Source organism: Crocuta crocuta, unplaced genomic scaffold (genome assembly GCF_008692635.1).
Source record: "Crocuta crocuta isolate KB4526 unplaced genomic scaffold, BGI_CrCroc_1.0 scaffold1075, whole genome shotgun sequence".
Classification (NCBI taxonomy): Eukaryota; Metazoa; Chordata; class Mammalia; order Carnivora; family Hyaenidae; genus Crocuta; species Crocuta crocuta.
The window spans coordinates 81,479-100,123 of record NW_027527486.1 but is presented as its reverse complement, the minus strand read 5'-3'; the positions used below and the strand labels follow the sequence as shown (position 1 = coordinate 100,123).

The 18,645-nt window shown below is 37.8% G+C and overlaps 1 non-coding gene across 1 annotated transcript; it reads left to right on the top strand.

The window, feature by feature from the left end:
- Positions 1–18,211: 18,211 nt before the first annotated feature.
- On the top strand, positions 18,212–18,296 carry TRNAE-UUC (transfer RNA glutamic acid (anticodon UUC)). The gene has a single exon. It is a non-coding gene; the product is annotated as a tRNA-Glu (tRNA).
- The last annotated feature ends 349 nt before the right edge of the window (positions 18,297–18,645 follow it).

Genomic DNA, 18,645 nt, shown 5'->3' with positions numbered 1-18,645 from the left:
TTACATGCATACTTATTCATTTATTGAGTACGTATTAAATACACTGTTTCTAGTCATGTTGGGTGCATCCATGTATAAAATTCAAAATAATCCCTGACTTAATGGAACCTATGTTCCTTTCTAGAGGGCTCACAGACAATAATGAGCCTAAGAACTAATTGAAATATAAAGTTTATTAAAAAGTGATAAATGTTACCAAAAAATAGCTTAATAGGGCAAAGAAGATTGAGAACTCTTGCTCATGTTTGATCATAATCTATGATCAAGGAATCAGGGTAGATTGTATGGAGAGGGTGACTTTTGAACAAAAACTTGAAAGAACTGTCTGTAAGTCTGGGGAAGAAGGCACCAGACAGAGGGAACAGACAGTGCAAAGACTCTGATTTGCATGCAGGAATAGAACACATGAAGGATAGTATGGCCAGAGAACGTGAGCCAGAGAGGAAATAATCGAAGCGTCCATTGGAGAGATAATGGAGGTGGGCCTAGGTAATGAATATAGTGCCCTCTAGGCCAATGGAAAGCCAAAGATTTTGTATTTTGAGCAAAATGGGGATTTATTAGAAGATTTTGACAAGAGGAATTATATGATGCATGCACCATGCATTTGTTTCTACAACAGCATGTTTGCTCAGATTGTAACCACTTTGTAGTTTGTAGACTTTCTCAGGAAGCCTGATACATGAAGAGGAGTTAGGGCAAGGCACTTTAGCCATTTTGTGGACTTTTAGAAGGGACTGTTAACAAGGATGAAAACCAAAACCACATCAAAAGAACTCTCTTAGGGTGTCAAAACCAAAATCTGGTGGGTAAATTACCAGAGAAGAAACTGGGGAAATAATGACCTATTTATGATCCTAGATGTGGGAGCATAGGATTTGTGTAGATTAAAGGAAATTAAAGTAAAAGTAATCTTTCTGCACAGCAGACAGTACAATTAGACAGACTTAGGTTTATACCCCAGCTATGTTACAATCTGTGTGGTGTCAGACTAACTAATTAGTATCTTTGAACCTTTGTTTCCTCGTTGTAAAATGGGAGTAATAATAATGACTTTACGTACAATTGTTTGGTGGGTTAAATTATATGTCCTATGTGTGCTTGGCATAAAGTATATGCTCAATGCATTGTAGTTTTCTTCCTCTGTATCCTCCATGGAACTCATACTCAACACATATTTTCAAATTATTCGAGAGATATTAGTGATGGATTTGAGCAGTGGGGGAGAAAAGCGCAATGAAATGGAGGATGTCTGATTAAATCAGACTCCCACACTAGTCCAGGTAGGTGGTACATAAAGATTCACTCGCCTACACATTTCTAGGCATCCCAAACCCTAAAGGTCATGATGCAAATCAAACGTGCTAGAGGGACTTAAAAAAAAAGGAAGGGCTTCCTCTGGTGGCTATTTCGCCAATTCATAGAATGCTGCAGATTAAACTCAGCAAATATTTGTTCAAACAAATGTGGGTGCTGAGGTAGAATAAAGCATTGTCCTCACCTTTCAGAAGCTTCTGGTCTGGGGGAGGGGCTTCCTGTTAGATGGGACCATCTGATTCTTTCTCCTTAAAGGTAGAGTTATAACTCATTACAGTTTTCATGAGCTAAATAAGAATATTATCTACTCCTTTTAGAAATACTCCTTTTGTTTGCTTGTTTGACAAGCAGTCGCTATTATGTGAATAAGCAGGAATGGAAGGGTGGGGAGAAATATTTCTATTGTTACATCAGTTCACAACTGCAGAATTATCATTCTCCAAAAGATTATGTTTTCAAGTTTAGGATAGCTATACTCATGGGTCGTGTTTGGGTAATGGGGGGCAAGAGTTAAGAAACTTATTCTGTCACTGACACTAAGGAGCAAAATACTTTAATTCATGAATTTTCTGGCAGATAAAAACCCCAATCCTCCCAGAATTGCTTTAATACAACTGAAGAGGAAAATGAAGTAAAACTTTTAAGCCCTGAAGATTCTTAAAAATAGTCTTTAAAGGATAGAAAAAAAGAACAGAAAAATTCCTTTAAATTCCTGGGTCCCATAAATGAGATTTTAGTAGTGGCAAGTAAAACATATTGATTGGCACCAAAGTATAAGATCTTTGTCACCATCTGTTTCCTGATTGTGTCAGCAAGTATTTTTTCCCCACGAGAGTGTGAGAATACACCATAGCCTAAAAGTATCAAAGTGTCAATTATGCACCACATTTAAAAGTTGGAAGCCCAGTTCATGAAAGTCAGTGACAAAAGTCCTGATTCCTGTTTCTTCCTAATGTGAAATCCTTGCACTTCATTCATTTTGCAACCTACAAAAAGACCGATGGCTCCAGGGCTCAAAGGGGTGGGCAGAGAAAGAGGGGAGAAAAGTCATTTTAAATGAATATTTATTGAAATCCTCCCCCATGCAAGTCACTTTGCTAAGATATGAAGTTATTATGAATGCTATATGCAAATACTTTTTAACAAGTATGGGGTGACAGGGAGGAATGAAGAAAGGAAAGAGGGACCAGAAGGAAAGAAGTGGGAAGAGAAGAAGAATGGGTAAAGAGGCAAATGTTTGGGAGTCTGGGCTAGAAAAATGAAAACAAGGACACTGATGTCGCTAGCCGAAAAATTAGGCCACAAACTGGGTGTTGGAAAGGATGGGAATCATTGGAAAGATAAAAATCCAGCATTCTCAGGCTGAAATAAAGATTATCCTAAACTCTCTTCTATCTAGTAATTTTCCTGTTGTTTAAACTTGACTTCTGATATCCTTTTTTTGTTTTTGATTTTGTTTTTTGGTTTTTTTCCTCTGCTACGATCGCTGCTATTTGGTAATCACAGCTAGTGGTTAACTATGCTGACTTTCATTGAATTCCTGCACATGTCATTTGGGTTCTGGGTAGAGAGAAGAATTTCCTTCCTCTATCTGCTCTGATTATTATTATTATTATTATTATTATTATTTGACCTACAACCAATATTTGGTGGGGTTATCAGTCTCTACATATTCTCTTACCCAAGAGGAGTGTTGCAGTAATGTGTTGAGGCCATTTCTGCATGACTGGAGGAAAGACCCAGGCTTAGGTAAGGCAGTCACAGATGCCATCTGTCTGCTCAGGACTTTCTTCCTTTTGTGGTAAGTCCTGAGAAGTTGGTTCTCTGGGTTTGCACAAATCTTTTCTTTATTTTGTTTTTGGGAGACTGGGGTTCCCACAGCACACTCAGTGCTCTTAAAAGAGAAATTGAGGTATATAAAAATTTTAAAGAATTTTAAATATTGATTTGCCTTAGGCATTATCAACCAAGAAGTGGGATCACTCAGCCAATAGGAGCTAGGGGAAAGATATATATAGAGAAGGTATGGAAGCAAAGAAAGAAAATTATTTGATTAGCTATTGCTTGAAGCCTGGTTGGCTATGATTAGTTGTCCTTAATTCATGATTTTATAACCTTGAGACTTGTACATGTTTAGATTTTGATTTGTTTGCATCGGGCTGCCATGGCGTTTCAATCACCTCAGTCTAACGACTATGTTTTAGTTCTTAACATCAAAACACAAGTATGTGTGTTCTAACCAAGAGGTGTGGAGAATATTACAGAGACAGTGGCTTGGCTGGAACAATCAAAACTTGTGCCACACAGAACAAAGGCATGCCACTCTGCTCCCTTGTATTCACCTGGGCTACCTTGTGGTGTGGGAGGGGCACCTTACCTGATGGAAGTATGAGCTCCACATTGCAACCAGCCACACCCTCAACTAAAGTCTGGGGCTTCGGGTGTACCAGCAGAATAAATGTCTAAATCCTCTTTTCAGGTTTAATTAAATAAAGTATTAGAGCCTGCCAGATGGGTCTCTTGGCACTCTCTCAAATCATATATAGACACCATTAAAATTACAGTTGTATGTGTGGGTCTGGGAACCATGGGGTACTTTAAGTGTTGCGAGTTTGATTTGTGGGTGAACATGTTGCTTGAGTGGGGAGAAAGAGAAGAACCCTTTGTCAGAGAAATTTCAGATAAAATGTCAGAACCACCAGAAAACATGATCACTTATTCATTCATTTCTTCAACAAAACTTAAATTGAGTGCCTACTATTTGCAGGATGCCATAAAAAGCACTGATCTGTTAAATAGGTTTCTTGAGAACTTAAACTTCACTGAAAGAGAGAAAAAATAAGTCCAGAAATTAATAAAAACAACACTGTATTATAATAATGCTACAAAAGAAAAAAGCAGAATCTTGATAGAGTGAGCAGTAGGGACATTGGTATATGGAGGTAAAAGCAACTGCACTGATAACAAACTGAGAAAAATGTAAAATATTGTTCCCAAGTATTTTCAATGGCATGCCATTGCTTTCTTGATAAATGATTCAAACCTAGAATCAATGATCTGACAACATCCTTTATGTCTTTATTTTTCATGACTTATCCTTATTACATAGTACTGTTCTTGGAACAAATGGGACTACTCATATATACCCTGGGCTTTCCGGACTCAGTGTCTGTACTCATCTTTCCTTTGGCCCGGCAGATACTTTCAGGACTATTGTATGCCCCAGTCCTGTTGTACTTCAATGTCTAGCCCCAATGTCACCTCCTTCAGTCCTTCTATCCTGGTCTCTGTGTCCCTTCTTTCTATCTCATACATTTATAATTTTTTATTATTCCTGTTTTATACAGTTGAATACAATTTTTAAGTTTATTTATTTTGAGAGATAAAAAGAGGGAGTGCACAGTTGGGCAAGGGGGCAGAGAGAGAGAGAGAGCGAGAGTGAGCGAGTGAGAGAGAGAGAGAGAGAGAGAATCCTAAGCAGGCTACACTGTCAGCATGGAGCTCAACACAGGGCTTGATCTCATGAAGTATGAGATCATGACTTAAGCCTAAACCAAGAGCTGGATGCTTAACTGACTGAGCCACTCAGGTACTCTTACATTCGAATACAAATTTTAAGTTTGCACCTCTTATTTCTCTTTTTAATCTAAGGAATCCATAAGTGCAATGTCTTGTGTGACAATTGTAAATTTAGCCTGTTGTCTTCTAGGCATTCAGTAAATATTCTTTGAATAAAAATAAATGAAGTCCAATCAACAAAATCTGGCAGATTGAAATCACAGAAATTTTATACCTGAGTCACAGACATGGTTTTAAACTAGGTTTTCCCCAAAGCAAATCCTGTGACAAGGACTGAATATAAGGAGGTTCATATTTGTTTGTTTCTGTTTTGTTTTTTTTTTTTTGTTTTTGAAGATTACATTAGGAAGCACGATTGAGCAAACAAGAGATGAAAGAAAGGGAAACCAATAAAGAGTATATTATATTGATGAGTGGGTTTCCACTGTGGGGAACTGGGGCATATTCTTGCTGCAGAATTCTGAGACTATGTGATATATGATTCAAAATTTTCCCTCTGAAGGGAGAAGAAGGGTGAGGAACTGTCCTTCAGTGATTAATGATTGCTCATGTGATGTTGAACATTGTGTACCCTAATTTTGTCCATTTGATATCATTTCATTTCCATGACTGTTGTGTTCATTTTTCAAGATCTGTGCTGGGAAGGTGGTATCTGAAAATTTAGAAGTCTGTTTTACTATGAGGACTCTAAGAATGATCACAAAGTTGTGCATGAACCTTGTGCTCTCTGATTTAAATTTTTTTGCTTTATATTTCCAAAACAATTCTCCAAAGGGGTTATGTAGTCTACCAGGGGTAACAGAGCCCATTAACTTCCCTAAAGGATGTGACAGAAAGTTAACCTTCCTTAACTGACACAACATTCTTTAAGAAAATGGGTTTGAGATAGTGCTTATATGAATGTGACATAGTGCTTGAAGAAGAGGTAGTACTGACACGCTGGTCTTCCTTGACTTCTGGGAGTTCCAGCCCAAAGCCCTGCGACCAGGCATTCTGCAGGTGTTAGAGCTCTCCCCTATTGAACCCGACGTCTATATAAGAAATTATGTTCAAGTCTTGTTTTTGTTCCTGGAAAGGAAGCATTTGAACCTTGAAGAGCATGGTTGGGTGAGATGCTTTAGGAGGTGCAGGTGTCTATCACATAATATCTGAGATATCCCACAGAGAGCCTAGGGCCATCACAGTAGATGTTACACACACTGCTATGCTTGATCCAGTCTTCCTAAAGGATGGGCACTTCAAGGCCTCTGAAGGGATCATGGGGAACATTGAGCATAGCAAGGCTATTATGGTGTTGATTACATTTCAATAAGAAAGTCTCCAGCTGTGAATGGCAATAAAAGAAATTGTTGTAGATAACCTTAGCAAAGACAACTGCCTCTAGCTTTAAGATGTATTGATTATGCCTTGAGTCAAAGGAGTTCCGCTTAACAAAGAATTGTGGAAGTTGTAGCTGCCTGTAAAGAAGGCATGGCCCATGAGATGCTAACTTTTGATTGATGAAGATTATAAGAGACTAGCAAAAGCCTTTCACAGAATGGGATTTTTGGGAAGGCTCACCCAGAGTCCGGCACTTAGCTGTGAAGGTAGCATCAGAAGGCAGTCACAGATGATATATCCCCCTTTGCTCCCTACTGGATCCCAAATTGCAAAGGAAGAAAAATTGATCACTCAGAAACATGATAGCATTGTCAAAAATACATGAAGTCAGCTGCATGAATTCTGAAACAAGTCATTGTTGTATTTGTTTGTTGGCTATAAACAACTATGATCATTGTTTCCATCAAGATAGGGAATAAAAATACAGAGAAGCTGTGAAGTCTGGATGACCTTGGACTCTTTACTAGTTATTAATGACCCAGAGTTAAGAGGGAAAAAATTGACACCTGAATGTCCCCTAAGCTCTACCGCTCTCAGAGTTGATACTTTGTGCCTGTATCTTAGCCCTTAGCTTTTTACAGTCTCATTTCCTCATAGCTACAATTCAAGGGAAGATATTTTGGGAGGTCTAGTATTTTTGCCTATTTTTCACATTGGCTGAGTGGCACTTACTATAAAATACTGCTTTACTTCATGCTTTCTCTTCATATTTATGACCAATCCACATTTGCTGATGCCTTCCTCATGGAGGCATGCATAACCCAGAAGATAAATTCGATTTCTCAAAGCTTTATCCACAGACCACTTCTACTCTTTTCATGCCTCCTTTCTATTCTAAAGCCTTCAAAATGAAAAAGAGAAGAAACACTACCCATACTCTAAGTCTTTTGTAAATTTTATTTTTCAAATGATCATACAGTAAAATTGAATTTTTTTGGTGTAAAGTTCAATGAATTTTTACATGTGGATAGATTTATGTAACAGCCACTATAATCAGGATGGAGACAGTTCTATCACCCCCAACAGCTCTCTGTACTATCTCTTTATAGTTGCCCCCTCCCTTGGCAGCCACTAATCTGTTCTGTATGACTATAGCTTTGTCTTTTTGAAAATGTCATATGGGTGGAATCATACAGTATGTTATATTGTGAGATTGATGAACTGGATAGAATAGATAATAAAAGGCAGTGAAAGGTACATTCTAGATTGTGTGACATAGAAAACTGGTGCAAAAGTTTAATTAACGCAATATTGTTGGACTGGGGTTGGTCAGAACATGTTTCATGAAAGAGGTCAAGTGTAGACGTTCGGTCTCAGAGAAGTACAGAATTTGTATTAATGGCAAAAACAAGGGATAGGTTTTCAGAGAGCAGAGAATGATAACAAAGTGTAGTTAAGGAAGTAAGGAGACCAGTGTGATTAGATAGGAAGAATCCAGGCATCTTTGTAGGCTCTTAAAAGGGAAAACCACATAAACAAAGAAGTGATATTTAAAGATTAATTAGGCAGAAGTGTATGAGATATATTAGCTGGCATATAATATTTGGAAGATAAAGATGATGGTTGAAGCCTCAAGAGCTCTGTGAAGGAGAGAAGGTAGAGACAGTTAGCATAGGGTCAAAGACAAACTTGAGTGATAGCTGGGGGAGAGGGGAGGAGATCTTTAGAAAACTTAAACAAGAAATAGAGAAAGAGCAATTGCAGAAGTTAGATGACAACCAATTCTTATAAGAGATGCTGGTAATCAAAACATTAAATGGCATACAGAATTTGAAAGAGTATGAAGTAGAAGAAACCACTGGTGAAGTCTGAGAAACTTGGTTGCAGTAAAATAAGGAGATAAGGACAAGATTGCAATGAGGTTACATGGTTACATTGAACATGAAAAGGAAGAAATCAGGGCAGACTTGTTTATGAGTTGGCCCCATACCTAAGAAAAGCAGGATCAAGTGAAGGGTTTACAAGTTGAATGATAAGCATAGCATCGAAGGCAAAGAGGAGAAGTAGTAAGTAAAAACAAAAGAGCCAAAGTCCTCCATTGTGTAGCAGATGGCAAGATCTGTCTTTTTTATGGCTGAGTTAATATTCCATTATAGATATCTCTCACATCTTCTTAATCCATTCACTCATTGATAGACACTTGGGTTGTTTCCATATCTTGGCTATTGTAGATAATGCTGAAATAAACATAGGGTTGCTTGTTGTCTTTCCAAATTAGTGTTTTCATTTTCTTTGGGTAAATACCCAGTAGTAGAATTACTGGATTATATGGTAATTATATTTTTAATTTTTTAAGGGCGCTCCAAATTGTTTCCCGCTGCTACTGTACCAATTTGAATTCCTACGAACACAAATGCATGAGAGTTCTTTCTTCTTCCACATCCTCACCAACCTTCTCATTTCTTGCCTTTTTGATTCTAGTCATTCTGGTAGGTGAAAGGTGATACCTCATTGTGCTTTTGATTTGCATTTCCCTGATGATTAGTGATATTGAGCATTTTTTTCATGTGTCTGTTGGCTATTTGAGTATCTTTTTTGGAAAAATGTCTATTCAGGTTATCTACCCATTTTTTAATTAGATTATTTCTGTTTGTTTTTGTTTTTTGGTATTCAGTTGTATAAGTACTTTATATATTTTGGATATTAACCTCTTATCGGGTAAAATGCTAAGTGAAATAAGTCAGACAGAGAAAGACAAATACCATCTGATTTCACTCATATGTGGAATTAAAAAAAAAACAAATAGAAAAAAAGAGACAAAAAACCCACTCTTAAACACAGAGAACAAGCTGGTGATTGCCAGAAGGGAGATGGTGGCAGGGGGATGGGCTATGGGTGAAATAGATAAAGGGGATTTAAAATGCATCAATTGGGGTTTCTGGGTGTCTCAGTTAAGTGTCCGACTCTTGATTTCAGCTCAGGCCACGATCTCATAGTTTGATCTCACAGTTTGTGAGATTGAGCCCCACATCTGGCTTTGTGCTGACAGCCAGAACCTGCTTGGGATTCACTCTCTTCTCTCTGTCCCTATCCCGCCATCTCTCCCAACGTAAATGAATGAATGAATGAATGAATGAATGAATAACACTTATCTTGATAAACACTGAGCAATGTATAGACTTGCTGAATCATTATATTGTACATCTGAAATTAATATAACACTGTTAATTATACTTCAAAAAAAGAAACTAAAAGACAAACAAACAAAACCACCCAAACCCCCAATGGAGCCAAGAAATTTCCCTGAGGATCCAGAGCTTATGAGGAACTAGCTACTTTAGTCAAATTACCTTTGTGATTATTTTATCTGATGTGGTGCATGGGTACAATGGACTTCCAATAGGCTCCATCTGCTTCTCTCATCACCACTAAAAGCAGTCTTATTACAATTGTTGTCTGTTACTTAGAATTTTTTAGTTGCCACAGAATTTGTCCTCACCTATCACAAACTCTGATTGACTTAAAGGGAGAACTACTAATTCTGAGAAAAGAAATTAATATTGAAATAAACTGATAGCAATGATTCATCAATATAAGTGTGATCATTTATAGACCTTTTCATAAAGATTTTTATTTTACCTACTAGTATTATTTAGAGTGATAATAAAAACTACCACTACAGGTAGCAGTAGGTGAAGATTTCCTAAACCTCATTATAAAGACACCACAATTCTCTCTTGGAACTCAACCATGTCAATCACATGGGTAGTATCCCAAAGCATTTGCCTCCAATTTTCTTGAATTGAAGAATCTCTCATAGTTGTTAGTATCTAGCAAGCTGAAATTTTAAACAAGTCTTTGCTTGCAACCAAAATTGATTTCTGTAATTCTCTCTAGCATGGCTTTTCTGACAAGGCTATTTCTAGATTACCCAGTGTCTGGGCTCAATTCATGTTGCTTATGCAACTTTAATTCTTGCCTCTAACCTACAACCTGGTCCCTCTGCCAATCACGGCTGGAAGCATCCTCCCATGTTATGGACTTTTCATCAACTGAGCTCTACCAATCACTACTATTGACCTCCTACTCCTCATAAAATAAAAACAGAGATTTCGAGGGCTTCTTGACATTTTGCTCTGGTTCCCTGAAGACCCATCCAGGACACCTCCATGGATCTGCTTTACTCTGTAAGGATGATCTATTTCACAAAGACCTTACCATAACTCAAAGTAATCTTTAAAATAAACCTTGCGGGACAAGCTAGGGCATATTGATTACCTCTCTTCTACACTCGTGCCCTGGATAGAAGCCAACCAGACTCCTGTGAATTCTGGAAACTTATAACTTTCTATTAAAGAAGGATGGCAGTGGGGTACTGCTAAACGCCTAGGCCTCAACCATAATTTAAAACTGTTAATCCCTGAGACTCTCCTGATGCCATTCTTCCTTAGGCTGAAGAACATGTAAATTCAGTTCTTAATATTTGAAATGCGCAAAGGTTTTTCAGAAACACTACAAATCTTTATTGCATTCTCTCTGGATTTCACATCCTTTCTACTTTAGTATGTTTTCCTAAATTTATTGAATAATCAAAATGTGGCAGAGTTAATAATCAGGAGGTGCATTAGTCAATTCTTGTAGTTGATTATTGTCTGCATTCCAAAGAGTGTTACTGGGCTCTGCTTTTATTTTTGTAGAGAGGTAATGAGCAATGGGAAATGGGCTGCCTTTGCCTGTCAGGAGATGTGAACTCTTAGGACAAGAATGTCTCTACAGAGATAAAGTAAAACAAGAACTTTTCCAAATTGGGCTCTGGCTCAGACCTATATGAAGATGGACAGATCAGTCACCTACATGGTACAATTTGCCAGTCACCTCTGCTTCCAATTTCTCTCCTGAAACACATTTCAGAGAGCCTGAATTTCCCAGTGAATTTAATATATTTGAATTAAATATTACCTTCCTCCAGGAGATTCTCTTTTGAGAGGTAAGATGTAAGTCATTACCATCGTAGTACAAATTACGCTTTCAGATTTATCTTTTGCCATATCGAGAGTGATCTTAGGTGTGTGAGAACATTGGATTTGAGGGAATAGCACCCAGGCAAAGGAGAAAGAGGCTTCATTTGGAAAAAGGAGGAAAGTGGAAGTCAACAGTTTGGTAAAATCTGCTTTGGAATACTTTCCTAAGCTGGTGATAATTCTGTTTTGAAATGTCATTGACCTCTTTGCTGACAGAGCCATTGCCGTGCTCTATGGTATGTCCCAGTGAGATCTGGAAAAGAAAGCAATATTTTGCTCTGTGGAGGCAGAACAGACCTTCAAAACTCATTAGCATCATTGCTTCGTATAAAGGAGAAAATGATAAGAATTCCAAAATTCATCTCATTGGAATAACTTATTCTGTAAGTTACTAGTCCAATGAGAGAACCCATGTTTATAACATAGCGACTCCCTCTCCCATTACCTTGTAAAATGTGAAACGACTTCAGGGATAGTGTCTAATATTTCAGAAAATGAAGAAAACTGTCTTCATAAAAGACCTACTTAAACTAGGTCACCATTTTCTTGGAAGCAAAGAGGTCAGTAGAGAATAATGTCAAGAGAAAAACTGTACACTCCCTACTGGAATCTGAAAGAACTGTTGTGTGCAAGGAATAGCTACAGGGCTCTAATGCTCAAATTGGACTGATGAATAAAGAATCATGCATGGATGCCAAGGGAAAGGTCAAGTGAGGCAGGAGAAAATGAAGGATTTACCAAAAGGCCAAGAGCATGCCTGAACACTAAGAGAGACTGGACATTTAAAAAAATAAATTAGACCAGAGGTCAGCCAAGAATAAAGCTGTAGTGGTGTGGTGAGACATTTGCTGTAGTAATGTGGGTAGGATATAGACAGGATAAGGTGAAATATTGGGAAAATTGGATTCAAGGCTGCTCAGCAAAGGCCCCCACAAAAGATGGTTACCATAAATGAAACCATCTGCTGGTATGAAATTGTAAATGACAAAGAGGAAAAGAGGAGAAAGTTAAATAATATACTGTTGCTGCATAGATCTCAAATGAATCCATCTTTCCAACAGTCATTAGCCAAAAATGGAAGAAAGGTTACAAGACCCACAATCAACATAGAAATTGACTCAAATCAATTAGGCTTTATTTTTTAAACGTTTATTTATTTTTGAGAGAGAAGGAGAAAACACAAGCAAGGGAGGGGCAGAAAGAAAGGGAGACACAGAATCTGAAGCAGGCCCCAGGCTCTGAGCTGTCAGCACAGAGCCTGATGCAGGGCTCAAACCAAACCCATGAACTGTGAGATCGAGACCTGAGCCAAAGTCGTACACTTTAACCAACTGAGCCATCCAGGCACCCCTGACACAAATCAGTTAGGATGGGATCAGGAAACTAAAGGCAGAGGGAGTGGAGTCAGGTGAGGAAGTGGGAAACCTAAAAGAGCTTGTTTTCAGTTACGCTCAGAACAAGAAAAACTAGAATAAAGATGGTTCTTCTGCTGGAAGCAAGTGGAGTAAGAGTAATAGATAAAGTAGAACCACGTAATCCCAACTTTATTTCTTCTCTGCCAAGAAGGGATAGACTTAGCCCCGTTAAGAGAAATCTGTCTGTGAAAGTGTTCTGGAAACACTCAGATCCTCTCAGGATCTACCTAGCATCCTTAAGAAGAATGATATTTTTGTGGATGTGATTCTACGCTATAATCACAATGATTACTACTAGCTATTTTCTTATTTTGACACGACTATTTAAGATTATACATGCTTTTTAATAATGCCTGTAGGTTAGTGACTTTTAAACTTCTTGATCCTGACCTACAGTAAGAAATAATTTTATATTGCATACCAATATATACACAGACATAACTGACTAAAACAAAATTTTTGTATCTATCCTCACTACTTGAGTTGTTTGGGTGTGTTATGCTATGCTATCCTGTCATATTCTATTCCCTTTCTCAACAATGTAGACTATGACTGTACGCTGATGGCTCACCAACTAGGTAGCACCTCACAGTTTGAAAACCATTGTTCTAGATTACGAATAGGATATTGGCTAAATGGATTCAGGCCTGTTATTTGTTCATTACTGAGATACATTTTACCATATTCTTCTTCTTACTGAAAATAGTCATTGATTTTTTTCCTTAGGCAAAATAAGCACATTCCTGAGATTCAATATTATGTGGCTTGATTACAAATGTCTGAGCTAACCACTCAACTTCCAACCAAATGCTTACCTGCTTTCGGTTAACAGCATGAAGCTGAACAATGTTGCCGGTGATATATTTTGTAACCAAACGCTTTGCAAACCACTTTTAGGATTTTAAAGTGAAATATTTACATTTAGAACAATATTTAAATATATCAGGAAAAGAAAACACTGACTGGAAAAAAACTGATGGGATACAGTTACAAATATGCTTGTGAATTCCTATTCCCATGGTTTAATTTTTTTTGTAAATTTGATTTTTTAAAACAAGCTTTCCACAAAAACACATTTAGAAGCCCAATTATCTATACTCATCTCCCCTCCAAAAGCAATATTTCTAATATAATCACATAAAAATATATATAAATAATTTTTCTAAATAATTAAACAATTTGACTAATACACCCAAACCAGTTCTTTTTAAAAAATTTTTAATGTTTATTTTTTATTTTTGAGAGAGAGAGATGAAGTGCAACTGGGGGAGAGAGTGAGAGGGAAGGAAAGAGAATCCAAAGCAGGCTCCAGGCTCCAAGCTGTCAGCACAGAGCCTGATGTGGGATTTGAACTCAAGAACTGTGAGTTCATGACCTGAGATGAAGTCAGATGCTTAACTGACTGAGCCACCCAGGTGCCCCACACCCAAACCAGTTCTAACTTCAATTCATATCCTTGAGTTATTTGTCCTTCATAGGTGCCCAGGGCTCTTAAGACTAGGCAGTTTGCTCTATTAATTTCATAGCCTGTACCTCTTAGACCATATAGTTTGACATTGCCATAATGTTGGGCAAGTAGTAAAGAGAGATAGTTACCATTGGTTTAGTGCAGGACTTTATGTTTTCTTTGTACTTAGCCTCCTGTTTTATTTTGAGGCAGGACTTAGGCAGAAAAATCATATCTAGAATGGGCTTGAGGTCAGCAGCAGGAAACAAAATTACATTGTGACCTCTATATTGCTACTCTTCTGTTCGAATGTTTATCTTGTACATAGCAGTTAAGCATTTAAGCTCAAATTTCTGAATCTTCTCCAACCTTTTCTCCTAGTAATTTCCCACCATTTATCTTATCCAAACAGGTTTTTTGACCTACTGATCTCAAGCACTTTGCATTTGCCCACTTATATGTCTTTGATCACAAAGGTCTTTATCAGATATGACCTTGTTCTCTGTCCATATCTTTACCATTTCTACAACCAAGCCCTACCCTCTTAAAACAAAACAAAATAAGACAAAACAAAAACCACTTTTGCCTATGCCAGTTCAAGGTGGTTGCTCATACCTCTTAAGTACCTATTATCTATTCAGCTTATTTGCCAGTTAAGGGCACTATAAAGTGGTATAGTATTTGTTCTTCTTGTATACATTTTTAAATATTTTATTTCCAAGTAATTTCTATACTTAATACAGGGATCAAACTCATAACCCTGAGATCAAGAGTCACATGCTTTACTGACTGAGCCACCCAGGTGCCCCTGGTTTTCTTGTATTTTTAAATAACTTTTCACTTATGCATATCTTGGATGTTTGCCTAAACCATTAGTTCCATTGACATCATTTATTCTTTGCTACAAATATTCCTAAGAAATGTATTGAGTGCCTGCTACGTATCAAACATTGGGCTAGAATTAGCTGACATGTGAACATTGATCATCTACATATATTTCAAAATATGAACTATTATGACTAGTTCTATGTCTAGAACTTGCTCATATTTCTCTTAGAAGACTGTCAGTGAATTTACTAGAATTTCATGTTCTCTTCAGTATTTCCTGGCTTTTGTGCATTTAGGTGGGGTTATGTGATTAATTCTCACTAATATCATATGAACAGAATTAATGTGTCATTCTGGTTGGAGGCAGGAGAGTAAGATGTACATTAAATCACTGTGACTGGAAATAAAAGACTTTTGAGATGACAGAGTTTTAAGTTGGAGGAAGCCTGGTTCTCACTCTCCTCTGTATGAAGAGACTGGCAAAAAATAGCCACGCAACTTGTATCAGATTGTAACATGAATGAGAAATACACCTTCACTGTGTTAAGCCATGGAGATTTGCATTTTTAAATTTTTTTAATGTTTCTTTATTTCATTTTTTAAAAATTTTAAAAATTTATTTCTGAGAGAGAGAGAGAGACAGTGTGAGCAGGGGAGGGTCAGAGAGAAAGGGAGACATAGAATCTGAAACAGGCTTCAGGCTCTGAGCTAGTTGTCAGCACAGAGCCCGTCGTAGGGCTGGAACCCAAGAACTGGGGAGATCATGACCTGAGCCAAAGTCGGACCCTCAACTGACTGAGTCACCCAGGCGCCCCTCTCTGACTATTATTGACTCCCATTCTCTGTCATGTGATCTGGACCAATTCTTTCCATGTGTTCTATGGCAAACCAGCATTCCACATCCTTGATGAAGGGTGAGGTTGTGACTAGTGGATATTTGACTATGGCATCAGACTGGGGGAAATGCAAATGCATTAATTATGTGGTTTTCTTTTTAGGATGTAAAATGACAGGAAATATCTATAGATCTATAGATCACTATCTCCTCTCATGTTCCCTCAGTACTCCTAATCTTGAAATTATCAGACAGAACAAATTCATGATCATGCACCTAACTACAAAACAGACATATATGTGCCTGGTATACAAATCATCTCCCAAAAAATTAAATAAAAGAAAGGCAATCCTCAAGTAAATATTTTCTACAGGAAAAAACTATTAATGAATGGTATTATTCTTGCATAAGTACGAATAATTCAGATGCAAAAATTAACAGTTAAGAATGTAAACCCAGCCTCTTGACAACTTCATCCTCTCTTTTTGCACAGTCTATTTGTTATAAAATGCTATCTCTTTAAATATTTTCAGCAATCCCAGAGAGGTAGAAAGGAAAGCTTTATCATCTGCAGATTGGAGATGAGGAAACTTCAACCTGAAGGCATAATACTGCTTGCTCAGGGACCCTCAGCTGCTCCGTGGTTGGGCAGGCCTAAGCTCAGTTCTGCTGACTCCTAGTCTAGGGCTATTTCCATTCCATCACACTTTACAATATGAAGATCATTACTGTAAGGCCAGTGACAGATAGGACAGTTCAGTGTGGGGGAAGTGGGGCAAACCAGCAGACTTTTCCAATGCGTTTCACTGATGGACAGAGAGGTACTCTCCTATCTCATTCAGAGCTGCACACACTTGAGACACAGTTCAGCTCCATCATTTTGATGTCTTTGGGCATGGCCTTCTCAGACAATCAGGTACGGCACCCTCCTTTGCATAGTTGATGGCCTTTCCTGAAGGCTATCAAACATATCTGCTGAGACTGCACTAAATGAAATGGCTGTCACTAAGCCATCTGGTGCATTTGAGCTTTTTTTCCCCTCTAAGATGCAAGTTTTCAGTTTGCACAGCACTTCAAATTCTTAATACACTTGACTAAGTCATTAATATTTCACTTTCATTACCATGTATTAATAACACAAGAATTTAGAATGATCTTGTTCATCTAACTCCTAGAAAACAAATAATTGCATTTGTGCATATTGATTGTCAGATAACTAAAGATGTTTAGCCTGGAGCTATGAGAAATCCACCAGCAGGCCCAGTGTTGGTTCTTAGCCATGTTCGAAGTGTATCAAGCTGATATCTCTGAAACACTAGAGACAGAAGGAAAGAAGTTCCAGGCATTAGAAGGGGGAGCCCTTGAATGGACCCCATTCAGGTCCCCATAATCCTCTGGGAGGCTGTTTTTCCAGTAGGGAGTTAAAAATCTTGAACCATACTCAAAGGAAAGGCTAAAAACTTTGTCCTATGAGGTTTGTTTGATCTTGTTTTATTTTTTTGGTGTGCAGGGCTGGGGGCTCATTATCTTTCCTTTCCTCCTCCTGTCTTGATTAATGGTGACATGTTCTAATGGTAGAAAAGTGGCTTAGGCCTTGTTCAGTGATTCACCATTCATTCAAATAAAGAGTTGATATGTGTTGACCAAGAACTGGCCTAGATCACTGGCAATTTAACATGAACAAAACCGTAGTGTTTCCAACTTAAAAGTGGGAGAGACAGACAATATGCAAGTGCACTAACTTAAAAAAGATTCTTCTATGACAGCTTTTCTCCCCCAGCTTTATTTGGATATAATTGACACATAACATTGTTTAAGTTTAAGGTATACATTGTGATAATTTGATATACATTTTTTGTGACATGATTACCACATTAAGTTTTGTTAACACATCCATTACCTCACATAGTTACCTTTCGAGGTGTGTGTGTGTGTGTGTGTGTGTGTGTGTGTGTGTGTGGTGAGAACATTTAAGATCTCCTGTCTTAATAACTCAATATACAATACAGTATTGTTAACTATAGTCATCATGCTGTACATTAGTTATGTCCCAGGAACTTAGTTCTCTTATCACAGGAAGTTTGTACCCTTTGACCACCATCTCCCATTTCTCTCACCCTCTCAGCCCCTGGAAGGCACCAATATGTTTTCTGTTTCTAAAAGTTTGTTTGTTTGTCTTAGATTCTACATAAATGATATCATACAGTATTTGTCTTTCTATCTGACTTATTTAATTTAGTGTAATGCCTTCAAGGTCCATCCATGTTGTATAAATGTCAGGATTTGTTTCTTTTTCATGGCTGAATAATTTTCCATTGCATATATGTACCACATCTTCTTTATCTGTTCATCCACTGACAGATACTTAGATTGTCGTGGCTATTGTAAATAATGCTGCAACAAACATGGGGATGCAGATATCTCTTTAAGATAGTGATGATTTCGGGGCGCCTGGGTGGCTTAGTCGGTTAAGCGTCCGACTTTCACTCAGGTCGTGATCTCGCGGTTCGTGGGTTCGAGCCCCACGTCGGGCTCTGTGCTGACAGCTAGCTCAGAGCCTGGAGCCTGTTTCAGTCTGTGACTCCCTCTCTCTCTGACCCTCCCCTGCTCACACTGTCTCTCTCTGTCTCTCCTAGAAATAAATAAAACATTAAAAAAATTAAAAAAAAATAAGATAGTGATGATTTCATTTCCTTCAGATACCTACCCAGAAGTGGGATTGCTAGATCATATGGTAGTTCTATTTATAATTTTTTTGAAGAATCTGTCTATTGTTTTCCACAGTGGTTTTACAAATTTACATTCCTACCAACTATGCACAAGTATTCTCTTTTCTCCACATCTTCAGGAGCACTTGTATCTTTTTGGTAATAGCCATTACAA